This window comes from Podarcis bocagei (assembly GCF_964188305.1).
Source record: "Podarcis bocagei genome assembly, chromosome: 8".
In the NCBI taxonomy this organism is placed as follows: Eukaryota; Metazoa; Chordata; class Lepidosauria; order Squamata; family Lacertidae; genus Podarcis; species Podarcis bocagei.
Window position 1 is genome coordinate 65,774,108 of NC_138133.1, and position 11,548 is coordinate 65,785,655.

Below are 11,548 nucleotides of genomic sequence, written 5' to 3' on the forward strand. Positions count from 1 at the left end.
GTGAGCTTAGAAGAGCCTGAACTGAACAGTGGCAGAAGCAACCTATATACTGTTTTGGATTTTGCCATTAGGTTTTTGAGACTAGGACTGCTGCTGTGGGTCTATCTTTATGCAGGGTTTGTGGCCTGTGGACACATTTGCAAGCTGGGGAAACTGTCATGGGCACCATGCACAGACAGCAACCAGGCACATGCACCACTATGCATACAGGAGTTGATCTGGTTTGTATGTTTGTAAATATATATAAATTCTACAAAATATCACAAGTCTCCAGCAACCCCTTCTTTCAAAAAAAACTAAGCCAGCACATTTCCCAGTGTGTTTCTGAGCACAGTTCAAAGTGTCGGTGCTGACCTTTGAAGCCCTAAATGGCCTTGGCCCAGTATACCTGAAGGAGCGTCTCCATCCCTGTCACTTAGCCTGGATGCTGAGATCCTCCTCTGAGGGTCTTCTGCTGGTTCCCTCACTGCGAGAAGCAAAGTTAGGAGGAACCAGGCACAGGGCCTTGTTGGTAGTGGCGCCCTCCCCGTGGAAAGAGATAAAGAACTACACTACTTTTAGAAGACATCTGAAGGCAGCCCTGTATCGGGAACAATCTAAAAACAGAGTACGATACACACCAACATTCTACATGTCCATGTAGAATTGTCTTGATGAAAAATGCTTTTAGCAGGCACCAAAATGTCAACAAATACATAACTGGTTTTATGTGGCGCCTGTAACGGTACCAGTTCTGCAGATCAAAGCACTCAAGTGGGCAGATAAGGCGATCTTGCAGGTAAACTGCTTCTAAGTTGTTACGGGCTTGATGCGTGTCTTGTAGGAAATCAGGAGCCGGTGCAGATCTCTGAGCACAGGTACTTTGTGCTGACAAGGACTCTGTCCTGTCAGCAATTGCACTGCAACTTTCTGCACTAACTGCAGCTCCCAAATCAAGTGCAAAGGAAACCCCACATTTGGAGGAATGAATTCAAGTGGCCAAGTGGCCAACAGCAAAAAAGAAAAGAAAAGAAGATAAAGCACCTCCTTTTCTGCCACTTCTCATCTCAAAACCATCCACTCTGAAGCTTCTTTTTTTTGAAGAAAAAAGGCACTGAGTGACTATTACACACATTTGTGTACAATACTCAATTTCCCCTTAGTGCTGTTACGTAAATGTTCCATTTCCAACTATCTATACTGCATGTTTCACATAGGACATGCATGCTTACTGTTCCTTTGTAAAGGAAAGTGTGCTTCTATCTAAATCCTCTAATGCCTTCTCAACAGAACTTGTTTGTCCCCTATTGCTTATTCTGATTTGTTTTGAGTTATCTGCTGACATCCCCCCTCCCTCTTTGTCTCTGTCTCCCCTCTGAACTGTTGGTGTATTCCTCTAAGAAACTTCCAGTTAGCGTTGTCTTGTTGCTGCGAAGGGAATTCTTGCTCTTTGCACTTCATCTCCCCATCTTACTAACATGGCTTATCAAAGTGTAATTAACACTCTATGTGGGAAGATCGAGGATTAAAACAAAATTCTTAAGCCCTAAATGCAGGGAGGGGAAAGTATAGTTCTACATAACCTATATAAAAGGAAGGTTTTTGATAGCCTGGAGATATTTATGCTAATAAATTCAAACCATTACTTTGGGGGATAGATATCCTGAACATCTGAAAACGGAACGAGGGGGGTGGGAAGTATCAAATACCAAAGCATTTTGCATTCTATTATACTTATGAGCAAGATGCAAGATTATCAGTCTCTTTGAACTGAACTAACACATTCTACAGCACAATATCTGCTCTCTTGTTCTCTGCCAACAGTTGAGTCACATGCAAGGAAGAAAGCAACTGGGGATGGTCAGCTGTTTGGAGTAAGACAAAAACATGCTGAAGTGTGAGAAAGCATTCCAGTCCCATTTATAGCTAAACTATGGAGTCTGATGCTTGCAATCAGCAATCATGTGAGGGATACACTTCGGATCTAGACTATACCACTTGATCCTGCAGGGATTTGCATGTTTGCATGTGCGCTTTAAACCCTGAACCTGGTAGGTTGTTCAGCGAAGAGCAATGGTTCTTTTTGGATTCTTAGCAAAGAGCATACCAGGTCTGTTTCTTGAAAAACCAATTTTATTTAAAGGCCGGATGAGGAAACCAAACAAGGACAAAGAGGAAAGCAAAAGGCAGACAGCTTACATTCTTTGAGTCACTGGGGACCCCCACAGAACAGCAATAGATGTTTTTCTGTAATCACCAGTACATAGCACCTTCCACGGTCTCAACGTAGGCTGAAGTTGGTAAAGGAGAGTTTCCAAGTCCCTTTCATATTTTGTACAGTGGTACCTCAGGTTACAGACGCTTCAGGTTACAGACTCTTCAGGTTACAGACTCCGCTAACCTAGAAATAGTACCTCAGGTTAAAAACTTTGCTTCAGGATGAGAACAGAAATCATGCTTCGGTGGCATGGCGGCAGTGGGAAGCCCCATTACCTAAAGTGGTACCTCAGGTTAAGGGCAGTTTTCAGGTTAAGAACGGACCTCTGGAACGAATTAAGTTCTTAACCAGAGGTACCACTGTACACATAAACATTCACAGAGACTATGTGAGTAGACCCCTGTGCTCATTTAACAGTTAGCTGACCTTGGAACCCGTGCCTAATCAATAGATAAGCAGGTGTCTGAACATGAGGCAAGAAATTGGGTGGGCTAATTCAAGGAACACAGACCCCCCCCCAAAAAAAGACAGTTGGGCATGAGAGGCACCATTGCTGTACACAACTAACCCCTCACAATATGAAGGTCTTCCATATTCCCACTACACAGGTCACGGGGAAGGTATGGTTAAAATGCTTCTCCCTTATGAAGGGCTGCCATACATCCGTAATTTCCTGGACATAGCTGGAATATGGCAGTTGGAAACAGCGTCTGTGGAAATCGCTGATATGTCTGGGAAAATCCGGCAACCCATGTCGGATTTTGGCAAATTTCCTTCAAAATAGCTCAAAAACTTTTGTGTCTGGATTTTCACTTTTTGAAATATGGCAACCCTACCTTATGCATATTTTTCTGTTTATAGAGCTATGGCAAAATTGTAAGGTTTTCAATCAGTGCCCACACATGTCCTTACGTCTCTGGTCTTCTGTATGGGGAAAAACAAAATATTGAAGGCCTCTCTATCAACAGCTTACCTGTTGAAAAGAAGCTGTGAAGAATTTTGCTGAATGGGTCCTTCATTGCATCATTTACCTGGACCCATGAGATTTCTTTCCCCGAGGCTGTTTTTCATGAGTGGCTTAACTGCTATGGTATGATGGACAACACATTTTCTATTTCATAATAAAGCAGGCATGTTTTGCCAGCGACTATAAATATTTTTTATAATATCATATACATCTTTCATTACTCTGTGTGGTAGCACTTGGAGATATTAAAATGATGCTAGTGCTCACAAAGGTGTATGGGTGGCATTGGCAGTAGGTATTTGGGAATAGAGCAATTATTACTCTTTTTGAATTTCACTCATTACTCTGAAAGATCCTCCCCAAAATAAAAAAGTTATAATTTAATAGGGCAGGATCCCTGCCTCTCTCCAACATGGATCTGCTGCATTTTGATCCTACCCCACAAGTTTACAGCATATATTTTTTTTAAAAAAAATGGCTACAAGGGGTATAAGCTCCATTGACCTCAATGGGACTTACTTCTGGGAAGACATGTAAGTATAGTCTTGCAATGCCAGTTTATTACTCCTAATCAACAGTATTTTCTGCCCATTTGACATGACTCTTAAGTGAATCGATGTAAAAGTTTCACTTGGACCTTCATTTAAAAATGCGAAATGTATTTTGGAAAGTAAAACAAATGTTTCCATATGTGAATGGACTGGTGCTTGAGGATGGTATAAGAAACCTCCTTTCCTCTGCCAACACAGAGACCTCCTTATGTGTCTCTTGCATGACCTTCTTTCTCTCCTGCCTTTTCAGAGGACTTTGGAGATTCATGCATGTGCTGAGCCTTAGAGCAATGTGGTCAGTGGTGACACGTTCAGCTATCTTACCATCTCTCACTAGAGAGCTTCATGAAAAGAGCAAGATAAAAAAAATAGTAGCCTGGGAGGGAAAAAAAATTCCATTCAGCATATGGCATTTATACATTAAAAAAACATTTAGATTAGAGGGCTTCTGAGACGGGTTCCATTTGTTAGCACTTCACATCTGCTGCCTTGAGATAGCATCTCTTTCAGTCAAATAAAATGGTTAGCACAAGAAAGGTAAAATATTTTTTTTTTTTGAAAAAAAATATTGTGTTCTTCAGAGCAGAGTTTTATGTGGTTTCCCTCTCCCCTAGCAAGTAAATCTATCATTCCGAGAGTTTTAGGGTTCCTTTAATCTTCAGTGCAATTGTTGAGAATAATGGTCATGGCCATTATTACCTCAGCGACTCAAAGCCAAGCTGGGCTAGAAAACGGCTGGGCTGGGTCTGCCAAAAACAAAAAGAAAAATTTAAAAAATGAGAAAGGAGGCCTTTACTAAAAATACTCCAGCTATCCATTTGCGTGAGATATGAAATGGGTCGGATAATCTCTCATTTTCTGAGAGTGAGGCGTGTGAATGGATCAGAAATGGCTTTGAGTTGTTGTTGTTTGTTGTTTGAATTTGTATTCCATCCTATACCTGCAGGTCTCAGAGTTCTTCTCGGTAAACCATTTTCTCATTTTGGAAGCAAGGTCTCAACAAGGTAGTGAGCTGTCCATCTACTCTTCTTCTTTTTTTGCATTGAACACAAGAAGGTGTCAAGATTTGCAGCTGATGTGGTGAGCCAAAACACCCTTCCCAAGGCGTAAACCCCACCGAGCTCAGAGGGGCTTACTTATGAATACACTGTAAAGAACAGAAAAAGACCAAGAAGGCAAAGCAATGAATAAAGTGAGGGGCATAGCGAAGTGGTAAGAGCATTTGCTTTGCAGGCCAAAGCTGATACTGTAGGTTCAATCCCCGACATATCTGGGAGAGAATCATGTCTGAAATCCTGAAATTCCTGTCTCTTTCTCTCAGATTTTCTCTCTTTCCAAAGCCACAACTGGAGGCAGAAAACCTAAGCTCTGTAGGCGTGGCGGTTCTTGTATTGCCCAAAGCTGTTGGCTTGTTCTGTGTACAAGTCTACTACATAAATATTGGAAGTGAGTTGACAAACCTCTAACAACTCACCCTTTCCCACCGATCTACTCTGCCAGTATATTATAGTGTTGAATAAAGAAGCCTGAAATAAAAATAGAAATGGTGTTAAGTGTATTTGAAAGGTATGCTAATATCTGAGTTCAAGTCTATGCTGAAATTGAGTGTCAGAACAACTTATTGTCATGTAAATGCCTCGCTGTTGATTATGAACACAGATCCATGTGGATCGGTGGTCTTTGGACATGGTGGTTTTTGCTATTTGTCTCTGGTTGGCTGCCTACTGGTTGGCATAGCCTTTTAGATGAGTACGTGATCTGAATTTGTGAAATAAAAGCTAGTTCCTGCTAAACTTTATAGATTACATCTGCCAGCTTGCTCCTTGCACTGTTTCCTTAATACCATTCTAGACCATTGCTAGTGTGAGACCTTCGGGTAACAGGTAACTTTCCTGGGCAAACTGGTTGTCCGTTGCAGCTTGTATAAGCTTCTTCATCTCCAAGTCTACAAAGCGTGTTCTCCTTCATGGAGAGCACGTGTTGCGGTGGGGGCTGCCAGGACACTCCAAAGTTGGGGGCGGGCTAACTGATCGTTGGCCACTGATGCGATTGGGGCTTCCCTTGTTGTTGGGAAGAAATTAATGTTGCCATTTATTGATTGACAGCCAGAAATGCTAAAACTCCTTGCACGAGGCTAGGGCTTCCTCTTTTCGCACATGCATCGGATTGCCTGTCCCTCCCTCCCTAGAATAGGGTTGTTCGCTTTGACCTTGCTATGCCTGTCATGGGGTCGTCTGGTTTGGAGCGGGGGCCTGGTAGGAATTTTGTCCATCTGGCTGATTGGCTGGGGCCATTTGGTTTTTTGCCTACTGCGTAGCAAATCGTCACAACTTGTAAGGTTGCGGTTAGGCATTGGTTTATGGTTTGGTTGGTTGAGGGGCATGGATTGGCTGTGCCTGCCCCTCTAATGCTGCTGCTGCAAGGGATTCTGTTAAAGGAATCGGGGGCTAACTATTGCTTGTCCACTCTGTCAAGGGGGCTCGGGCCATAGCAATGAGCTCCTGGTTGCATTTGGGGTGAGGGCAGATTCTCTGCTCCGCGTAACCCCCAAGTGTATTCCCCCATTCTGACTTTCGCATTGTGCGGAATGTCAGTCTGTCCCCCATGGGGGGGGGGCAGATAGTCGCAACCAATGCCTAAGCAACCACTCACAAATTTGTATTTTAATAAAGTTGTGGCCAAAATTATGCCAAAAACCTTAAACAAAAAATTCTGTGTGATGTGTGAGTTATTGGGGTGGACCTGGGGACCTCGACACGCAACAAAGAATTCATCCAAAGCTGCTTTCGCAGGCATCTTTGCTTATAGAAGACAATGATAGATACATCCAGAGTAAACCATTTCCCTCTGCTTATGGACGTTGATATCCCTGAAAGAAGCATTCTGATGTTGGTGTGCCGTGTTTTGTAGATCTCGATTTTAAGACTTGACTACTTATTGGCTATGTGGACATATTCAAAGACATGATGCAACATTTAGCTGGTTCCTACTTGCTTTTTTGATTTAGTTTTATCATATATTTCACAGGAAACAAATGTTTTGCTTGCATAATCAGTTGTTGTCACCATCCAGAAGGAACCAGCTTGCATTGGGTGGGGGGAGTCCCAGATATATTTAAAAAGGCATCATGAAAAAACACACACCTCTGAATAAGGTTACTACAACATCTGTATATGCTCCTTCACTTTCACAGCCCTGATTTCATTTCCTGATTTTTAGCAATCAAGTTTGAACATTTCTGAGGGCATCTGTTTGTGTATACTTAACTTGCCTATTTTTACCCACTTTAGCACATTTCTTACTGAGGAAAAAGATGGAAAACGGTAGTTGAGGACAACCACTCAGAAGTGAAAATATCACAGAGTAGGGAGCAAGCATGCAACATTTCACATAACAAAAATCCACAAAGTTTATAGTTTTGTTATCAACACCCTTCCACACCCACCAGAACATATGGCCCCACAGTTTGCACAAATAAGCAACTATTGCTTAAAGTAGATGTTTCTATTAACACTGTGACTAATTACTAAAAACAAACGGGTGTAAGTATGATCTTCGCTAACTGCCTTTCTCGTCAAGCTTCTCATTTGCTTGATCATAGTAGGAGAGTGGTTTTGCTGAATAACTTGACAAATAGACATTAACTGGCATTAAAAAAAATAATCAGTTGGCTACATCTAGGACTTACTTGTAAACCCATTTTATACTCTGCCTACTCAGATGCACCTGCCTGTATATTTGTGGAGATTCTGCTCTATGATAATACCACAGGCCTACATTTTTTTCACATGTGCTGGTGGTTGAATTGCAATATGTAGCAGTGCTTTCTCTGGTATGGGTTTTGTCCCTGAGACATAAAAACGTCCCATAAAAACGTCTTTGTCTCACAACTGAAGGATCTTGAACATCAGTTGTGTAATGCCACTCTCAGAAAAATAAAACAATAGGCCCTCAATGTTTTGGCAAGGTGTGAGGAATCTGTGGCCCTCCAGATGTTGCTAGACTACAACTCCCATGATCCTTGACCATCAGTCAAGCTTGCTGGGGCTGTTGGGAGTTGTAGTTCAACACCACCTGCCCTCCCTCCCACAAGTTTCCCATTCCATCCTGTGGAACAAGGCTATATATATATATATATATATATATACTGCTCTGTTCCAGTAACAAGAAGCCGAAAGCACCAGCCTGAAGATGACGAGTGAGACCTCGTCGAAACGTCGCCTAGACACCCCAACTCTTACACGGGAAGACACCCGAAGACACCAAAACCATATATATATATATATATATATATATATATATATATATATATATAGTGTAAATGATACTTTGCACTGTGTAAACACTTTGCCTATCATTTGTTCTTTTTCTGTATTTTGTAGCTACTGCTTTGCTAGAACACTATTGCAAGCCACGTTTTTGAGGCCAGCATTACGAGTGCAGTCTGAATTTTTCTTACAGAAGTGCATTTTCTTAAATTCTGGATCATTAAAAACACCACCACTCTGTTCCGCAGGGGGACAAGGAATGCTCTTGTTAAAAGCCTTTGCTACGTGTTGCAGTCTTAATGTGTGGAACATTTGTAGTCTCCTGCTGCAAGGCCTGGAGGCAGCTAATGCAGGTGAGCAAATGCTCTACACATTGAGACTGCTGCACTTGGTAGAGGCATTTATTTTAACATTGCACCCCATCACATGGTTTGCCTCAGCGGAAAGTGGTTTTAACTGCAAACATAGGAAGGGCTTGGCAATTAAATAGGCCCCTTGCTGTGCTACATACAATAAAAGATGCGAGTCCCTATCACTTGAGATATCTACAAAGCTTTCGGTCTTGGGTGCAAGTCTCCAAAACTGCTTGCCAAAATGTTTTTTGAACCTTATGTGGGAGAATTAATTAAAAAAAGAATTAAGAACCCGGTGCCTCTGATCATAGGCAGAGGTTTCATTGCAAAGACAGGATTCATTGATAAACACGCAAACACGTGTGTGTGTGTGTGTGTGTGTGTGTGTGTAAGTGAGAGAGAGAGGGAAGGAAGGAAGGAAGGAAGGAAGGAAGGAAGGAAGGAAGGAAGGAAGGAAGGAAGGAAGGAAGGAAGGAAAGAAAGCAGGAAAGCAAGCTGGCTGAGACTAGACAGCCACAGGCTCTCCACTGTTGATCCCCTCACAGGATCCCTAGTAGAGGGATGGGTGGTGGCAGTTTCCACATAATGTGTAATGTGTGCTGCTCTAGGAAAGCCTAGTGTAGGTATGTGTATGGCAGGAATAGTTTTGATAATATTGTGTCTGGTAAGGCGATCTATTGTTGAAAACCACAAATTCTGGGATTTAACTAACTGAGGTGGTCAAGCCCAGAATATGTAAACATCAAGTCATGTAGTTAATCTGATTTAACTCTACATCAGATTGCATGTGGGATTTACATGTTTGAATGTCTGGGGAAAGTTTCTCTGCTAGCCTTCTTGCTAGATTTGCTGGTTTTCTACATTGCAGGGATGCTTCCCACAAGAAAAACACCAGCAATCTGAAATGGTACAGCCCATGAACAGTTTTTCCATCGGATCTGCTGTTGGTAAAGACCAGACCTATAATAATAATAATAATAATAATAATAATAATAATAATAATAATAATAATAATAATAATAATAATAATTTATTATTTATACCCCACCCATCTGGCTGGATTTCCCCAGCCACTCTGGGCGGCTTCCAACAAAATATTAAAATACAATGGTCTGTTAAACATTAAAAGCTTCACTAAACAGGTAAAGGGTAGAGTAATATGTCAATTTTGGTTTTCTGGTGCAACAGGACACCGTGATGAGTGCCAGAGCTCACGGAAACAATGAAAAGCTGTCTGTGGACAAATGCCGGCTCCTTCAGCCTGAAGCGAGATGAGCGCCACACCCCATAGTCAAGTCTGACTAGTCCTTTACCTTTAGGTTTTCTAAAGTCCCCCCCCCCAGCCTTAAATTCAGTTCTCTGCATTTCCACAGCAATTCGAGATGGTCTGCTGCAAAAAATAGACCAAATAAATGTTCCTTTCTTGTTCAGCTCTAGCTAGTACACATGAGTTAGTACTCTGATCAACAGATGTGACATTTGAGGAAAATGGCATTTGAGCTTGTTCCACAGCTTGATGATTCAACTGTTGTCCTTAAATGTCGGCCTTACAGACAGACAGTAGGTTCTTATCCTTGAATATGGCCTAGCAATTTTCCAACCCAGAAGAATAAGTCTGGGATTATTGTTTCTCTCTTTCCCCTATATTTCAATATAGAGAACAGGAAAAATATCTCACAGAATATTTGTTTACCATACTTTGCTCCACTATTCTCCAGCACTATTATGAGTGCTCAGGTCTGGGCTTGTTTGGACCACTCCCCCTAAATACATTTATAGAAAGGCTCATCTACAGAGAGAACTGGGAAACCAGCATGAAGCAGTCATTGTCACCAACTGTGTCATTTTTAGCTGTATCAGTATTTTCAATGGCAAGTTAGTTATATATTCTCCGTTGTCTTAATGTCTATTAATGCTGGCCCAATAGTTTGCATGTAACTACAATAATAACTTCAACTACTTTAAAGCAAAGTACAATGTTGTATATAATGTGTCTTTATCTAATCATACCCAAAGTACAGAGACGCGGGTGGCGCTGTGGGTAAAACCTCAGCGCCTAGGACTTGCCGATCGTATGGTCGGCGGTTCGAATCCCCACGGCGGGGTGAGCTCCCGTCTTTTGGTCCCAGCTCCTGCCCACCTAGCAGTTCGAAAGCACTCTTAAGTGCAAGTAGATAAATAGGTACCGCTTTATAGCGGAAAGGTAAACGGCGTGTCCGTGTGCTGCGCTGGTGCTGGCTCGCCAGAGCAGCTTCGTCACGCTGGCCACGTGACCCGGAAGTGTCTGCGGACAGCGCTGGCCCCCGGCCTCTTAAGCGAGATGAGCACGCAACCCTAGAGTGCGACACGACTGGCCCGGACGGGCAGGGGTACCTTTACCTTACCCAAAGTACAATTTCCCAAAATTTTCAAGGGGAAAAAGTTTCCATTGTTGAATACATTGTAATGGTTGCATCATTTGGTTCACTTTTGTAACAGAAGACTATTATTTTTTCCTGAATGGCTAGCATTTGTTGAGTAGTTTGCCCAGTCTCAGTCCCTATTTTTTTCTAGCTATACCCCTGGATCTACAGGTAGGTTCAAAGAGAAGTAGCTCTTATTTTGAACCTGGTGGGAGTCATACTCCCATGTTTGACACAAGGGGGCCATGAAATCCATACCTTCCATGCTGAAGCCAAGTATAGGCAAGGGAGATGTATCATATCCTGCTTCCCCCTCTTTATCTCATCTAGTGTGGATTTAGATTATGTGAAACATAAATACACTTATAGAAACAAAATGAGTGATCAGTCTACTCCAGAAATCTCATTCCCTTATTCCACAATCCTGGAAGATGCTTTTACCTGCAATCGAGTACCCTGCAACATATGTCTCATTTCAGAAAGTAACAGCAAAATGGCTTTTCACACTTTTATGTCAAAAGTTGCTATTGTTTTCTTTTAGCTTTGCAGTATGCTCCCCCCCCCCCCCAGTAGCAGCACTGCTAAATCTCTTGCAGGGCCAAGTTCTGTTTGAAGGACCTGAGAGATCAGTTTGCTGTTTAGCACAGATGCTCTTACAAATCTCCAGGAGTTGGAAAAGATACATAATCTGACTTGGAAAGAAAACCACTTAAACTGGCATTAATCCATTTTTCCTAATACTGCCTAATTGGAAGCTGCTTGCCAAATCTGAGGCAGAGAAAGGACTGTACCACTCCTTTCATCTACCTG